We start from the raw sequence: 6,007 nt of genomic DNA on the forward strand, positions 1-6,007 counted from the left end.
TGAATAGTCTAATGCAGCCATGTGTCACTTAACAATGGAGATCCATCCCAAGAAGCGAGTTGTAAGGTGATTTCGTCCTTCTGCGAAGACTGCATGTACACAAACCTAGGTGGTATAGCCTACTACACACCTGGGCTGTATGGTAGAGCCTCCTGCTCCTGGGCAACAAACCCACACAGCATGCGACTGTACTGAATACTGTGGGCAACGGTAACTCCATGGTGGGGATTCGTGCATCTAAACATATCTAAATATAGAAAAGGTACAGTAAAAACGTGGGATTACGGCTGGGCGTGGTGGCTCATGCCTGTCATCTCAGCACTTTGGGAGGCCGACGGGGGTGGATCACCTGAGGTCAGGAGTTCGAGACCAGCCTGGCCAACATGGTGAAACCCTGTCTCTACTAATAATACAAGAATTAGCCAAGCATGGTGGTACATGCCTGTAATCCCAGCCACTTGGGAGGCTGAGGCAGGAGAATCGCTTGAACCCAGGAGGCAGAGGTTGCAGTGAGCCGAGATAGTGCCATTGCACTCCAGCCTGGGCAACAACAGCAAAACTCTGTCTCCAGCAACAACAACAAAAAAAACATGTGGGCTTACAGCCTTATGGGACAGCCATCTTCTGTGCAGCCCATCATTGACCAAATGCCATCATGCGGTGTATGATTTTAGTTAAAACATAGATTGTTAGATTGATCTTAGAAAAAGCAAGAACACACCATATTCTGCCTACAAGAAACCAACTTTAAATATAACGATACAGATATGCTAAAAGAATGAAGAAAGATGCCATGCCAACACTCATCAGAAGAAAGCCGAACGAGTTAAATTAACATCTGACAGAGTAGAGTTGAGAGCAAGGAATATTATCAGAGATAAAGGGGAACATCACAGGCTAACAAAAGGGCCTTTCCCATGTGTCTGTGGATGACAGAACTTCAAAACGCATGAGGCTAAAACAGAGGACGGAAAGGAGAAACCCACAGTTCAAGTTGGAGATGCCAACACTCCTCTCCATGTAACTGATAGAACAAGTAGACAGAAAATCAGTAAGGATATTTAAGACCAAACAACACTCTCAACTGTCTAGACCTAATTGACATGGATGGAACACTATTAGCAACAGCAGAATCACATTCTTCTCAGGTGCACACGGAAAAGTCAACGAGACAGACCCCATGCTGGGCCATAAAACACACTTTGACACATTTAAAATTATAGAAATAATACAGAGGGTGTTCTCAGATCATAATGAAATTAAGTTGGAAATCAGAAACAGCATGTCTATGCTATAGTACAGGGGAGCTTGTGGCAAGCGGGAGAAACATTATTTAGGCCCTGAGCTTTGAGGGGATGCAGAGCAGGAAAAGACCCCCGCGCGTCCGGCTGCGGTGCAAGGAGCCAACATATGAGGCACACACTCTGGCAGACACTATAGTAAAGTGGACACCAATAACACAAAAGGTGGAGGGGGCGGGGTACCCGGAAACACACTGTTATCAGGTCCTTATAAGGAAATGGTGTCACATTAATGCCTAGTGTTCCATTATTGGAACACTAAGCATGTGGGAGTTATTTCTATCCTATTGCTCAAGGTCATTGCCAAGGTCTGATTTTTCACACATGAAATTGCAACCTCAGGCATACATGGGTTGATTTTGATAATAAAATGTAATCGTTTGTTATAAAGTTTGCAAGAAAGATGCCTTGTGAAATTTGTGGCCCCAGTGGGAGATGCAGGCCCACAAGCCATAAGGTGAGGTGGGCCCAGCAATAGTCCGGCCTGAGATGGAAGTGGGTGTACCTGGGGCCGAGCCCCAGGAGCCGAAGGGCCCACAGTCTGCACACAGGCAGCCCAGAGCTCACGGCCTCCCCCTTCACTGTCCCCATCATTCACTCACTGCAGCCACGAGGGGAACACCGCCGTTCTTGCTGAAGGAGGAGGAAACGTCTGATGTGTGGGAGGGCTGGCTTGGACGTGGGCACCAGCTGCACTGCCACCTCCCTTGAGTGACCTTGAAAGACAGTAGGAGGGAAGGTCACCCAGTGGGCAGCGCTGGGGCAGAGGGCCTGTCCCACCACTTGCGTGGAAGGAGAAGCGGCCTGAGGGTGGAGTACGCACTCATTGGCTGGGAAAAACGGCCTATCTGGTTGGCCAGGAACCCACAATGGAAAAGATTGGAAAATCAAGGACAAGCAGTCCGGGGTGGCAGCAGGGGAGTGGCAGCCTGGGGTGGGCGTAAAGTCCGAGGGTATCTGTATCATGCTCATGCCCGGGGGAGTGTCCACTACGGCAGATGCTCTAAGCCACTAAGCAGACAGAATGATTGGGGCCAGTGTGGCCAGCCAGACCGTCCCCAGCCGCCCAGCCGACCTATCAGTCCTATGACTGACGTGACCAGGGAGCCAGCAGTGGAGACTGCAGCCGCATAAGCTCCCGCTGACCAAGGCCACTGCCCAGCGACCTGCTCCCACCCATCTGCCACAAAGGCCAAAGCTCAGCTTCCAATGTGGCTCGCTCCTGGAGGAGGCCAGCTGACCGCTTGGTGGCAAATAGGCCACACTGAGCTCCTTCCATCCTGGAAAGGCCAGCAGCTCACTTGGAGGGGAAGATATTCCAAGCCTGGGTTTGCCTTTCCCACCCGCCTACCCAACCTCCACCAGCAGCACGGTCTGAGAGCTCCCCTGTGTTTCATCCCCTGACTCGGGCCCCCTCTGACCATCACAGCAGAGGAGGTAGGGCAGGCCCACAAGCACAGGCCTTGGGCCAGATCACACGACACCCATTCAGAAACTGGAGTCAACAGAGCACTGCAGCTGCTCATACCAGGCAGGTCTCTGTGCGGTGGGACCCTGTCCCAGGACACAGGATTGGCGCTGAGCTCGGGATCTCTGTGTGCACCTGCATTGCTGGCAGGAGGACACCCAGGAACCAAGGAGTGAGGCAGGAGCAGCCCCCGGCATCATCACTCCCAGTGACCCAGGAAGGGATTTGTGCTTTTTTCCCTGCGGCTCTGGGCGCTGCAGAGTTAGAGGTCCTGGTCTCCGGGGATGGAGGGAGGGGGTATATCAGCAGGCACAGTGCATGTCCAGTGACGCACAAACCACGGCTGCCCTCTGGTGCGTCGGGTTCCTTGTGGGAGGATCACCAGGCAGGAGAGAGCACCACCATCCTGGCAGGTACAACAGACCCCAGCCGGAGGGTGGAGGCGGGGCCGCGGCTGCACAGGGGGCATGTGGGGAATTCAGTTGATCTGCGTGGACACCTCATGGTGGCCCTGGCCAGCTGTCACTAAATGGACAGCTACGGCAGGCCCCGCTGGACATGGCATGGTGGCAGGGTGCCAGAGCCCTCGGTAGGAAGGACTGGGTCACAGCACTAAGTGAGCTGCTGTTGTCTGCAGAGACATAACTGAGGGTGAGGGTCTGGGCTGGGTAATGGAAGGAGGGGGAAAGGGCTTAAGGGGGCTAGTATGGGTGCAGCAGCCACTGCGCTGGGGCCATGATCACAGAATCATTGCCCAGAAGCATAGCTCCGGGGCACTGGGCATGCTCGTGACTTGGTGAATGAGTGAATGGGTGAGTGAATGAGCTTCACAGATTTCCACAGTGAAGAGAACCCTTAGAGTGTCTGATCCGCCCCTCCATTTGCAAAGCACAGATCTGGAAACTGGATGGCCCCAAACTGAGTCCAAGTCCTGCATCTGCCAGTCATGTGAACTTGGGTGAGTGACTTAGCCTCGCTGTGTCTCAGTTTCCTTATAAGGAAAATCTAGCCATTCACCACCCCTTCCTCAGTGGGCTGCTGTGGGGACTGGAGTTAGCATGTGCACGGGCAATGCTAACAGGCACATACAAAGCACCAAACAAGTGTGAGCTTTGGGTACTTTTTATCACCTTATAGACCAGGCGCTGAGACCCAGAGAGGCCAGTGACTTTCCCAACGCTGCGCAGTGAGCCAGGTGCAGGGCTGGGTGGGTCTTGGGTGCCCGGTTCCAGGGCGGCTGCTTGGCCAGGACTGCAGGATGCTGGAGGAGAAAGAGTCCTGAGGTCCCCAGCTGCCTTCTGGGGCTGACAGGTCTGTTCCTTGGCCTGGAGAATTCCTCTGAGAAGAGCGAGCAGCTCAGTGAGGACACATGAGGCCACCCAGGCCAGGAGGGGACTTCAAAGCCATGGACAGCTCATGATCCCCAGGCGGGGACATGGGAGGCTTCCTTTCCATTGCTGTTTGATTTCAGCCTCCCAATTAGCCATGCCTAAGTAATGCACTCAGGGCCGTATCCATTGTTTATGACCATAAGCAGGCATGAGAACGCCCTTCTCTCTGCAAGAAGATGCCCGCCCTTACCCAGGTGACTTCCAAGGACTTCAGGAACCTGAAACCTCGTCCTTGATCGACTCGTGGTGTTGAAGGCCCTGCCAAAGCCAGCCTGGCGCTGCTCGCTGGGATGGAGACAGGAGATGGCATTCCAGGTCTAAATTCTCATGGGTGGTTCTCAGCTGTCAGGAGGTGCCAGGCTTACCTGCCAGGACCGTGGTTTTCTGTCATTGTAACTGTGGGAATGGCTAAGTCCTGTCTATGACAGTCACACGAAATAAAGTGTTCTGTGCTCCAGGAAAGGCTGTGCTCTGTGAGGCATTTTTCTTATCACTGTTCTCCAAAAGGACAGGAGGATTTTAAGCCAGGAGCTGAAACAGGCGGCGAGGGCCAGGCACTGAGGTGGCCCCACCTGTTGGAGAGGCGGGTGATGCCTAGCAGGGGAGGGAACAGAGAGGGGAGAGGCCCTCCTGCGGGCCCGGGTGGTTCTGGCTGTGATTGGGACCCTGAAGCGGGCTTGGGATTCATGGTGAGCCTGGGCTGAAGCCCCTGAGGGATACCCCGCCCCCTGCACTCCTCTCCTCCAAGGCAGCACTGAGGAGGCTCTAGCCAGTACCTGGTGGCCAGTGTGTGCTGCCTGCTATCCTGCGGCTCTGCTGCTCCAGGCTCCACATCTGAGACGCAGCCTTCCCAGCCTACCCAAGGGTGAATGGGAGACAGCCCGCACGGGCTCATGAGTGCCCAGGGAGGCCAGGTGGGCATCTTCATGCCCCAGGAATTAGCAAATGCTACAAATCAGGGCTTTATTTATGCCCCCATCCTCCTAGCCCAGGCTAGGCTCTGTCTGTGACCCAAGACAGGCATGGAAACCCCCTGCCGGCAATCTGATGAGGGAGGCCCCAGCTCTCTCAGTGCTGAGCCATGAGCCTGACGTGTAGAGAGGAGCCTTAGGACCCTGCTGCTCTTGAGGGAAGCCCATGTTCCCCAGGTTGTCCTGCCAGGCCTTGCATGGCCCCCAGGTCCCCAGCCTAATCATAGCCCTGACTCCCCCAGCACACACAAGCCGCGCCCCCACTGCCCTCTAGCCTCCTGGGCCTGGAAGCCCCAGGGCCCCGATCAGCACAGGCAGGCAGGTCTGGGTCCCACTTCAGAGCCCCAGGGAGGTGTTCCCTCCCCTCCCCACCCCCAGCAGGGCAGGACCCAAGGGGACTGTCCATCACCGGCCTTAGCAACCGGTTCCTTGTGTGTACCCCAAGGGGCCTCTGAACCCCCAACCCGCGTTGGAGCAGGGCCTGCCCTGGGCTCGCTGGCTGTCTAAGTGGATGAGGAAGCTCCTGTCTTTCTCGGGGGCTCCTCAAGGGGCTCCGTCCCAGCAGGGAGGCTGCAGGAACCTGAGCCTTGAAGACCAAGGTGGTCTGTGGGTCTGTGCCCATTCTCTCAGCCTGGCCATGACCCCCAGGTAGGACCCTGGGGGTGTCTGGTGTGAACCAGGGGTGTGGAGCTTCTGTCTTAGGAACATCACTAGGCAAAGGGCTTGAGAAATCAGACTCATTATTTGGGGCAAAACCATGATTATCCATGAACAAAGCTCTGATGCTGTGTGACCTTGGGCAAGTGCCTTAGCCTCTCTGTGCCTGGCTCTGTTCTGGAATCTATGTTACTCAGAGACCATTTTGAGGATTTAATG

At 55.0% G+C, this 6,007-nt stretch overlaps 1 long non-coding RNA gene across 1 annotated transcript; it reads left to right on the forward strand.

Moving 5' to 3' along the window:
• The first annotated feature begins 3,075 nt into the window (after positions 1 to 3,075).
• On the forward strand, positions 3,076 to 4,582 carry LOC117981592 (uncharacterized). Its single transcript, XR_004673182.3, has 3 exons — positions 3,076 to 3,182; positions 3,664 to 3,727; positions 4,307 to 4,582. It is a non-coding gene; the product is annotated as an uncharacterized LOC117981592 (long non-coding RNA).
• The last annotated feature ends 1,425 nt before the right edge of the window (positions 4,583 to 6,007 follow it).

Source organism: Pan paniscus, chromosome 7, assembly GCF_029289425.2.
Source record: "Pan paniscus chromosome 7, NHGRI_mPanPan1-v2.0_pri, whole genome shotgun sequence".
Classification (NCBI taxonomy): domain Eukaryota; kingdom Metazoa; phylum Chordata; class Mammalia; order Primates; family Hominidae; genus Pan; species Pan paniscus.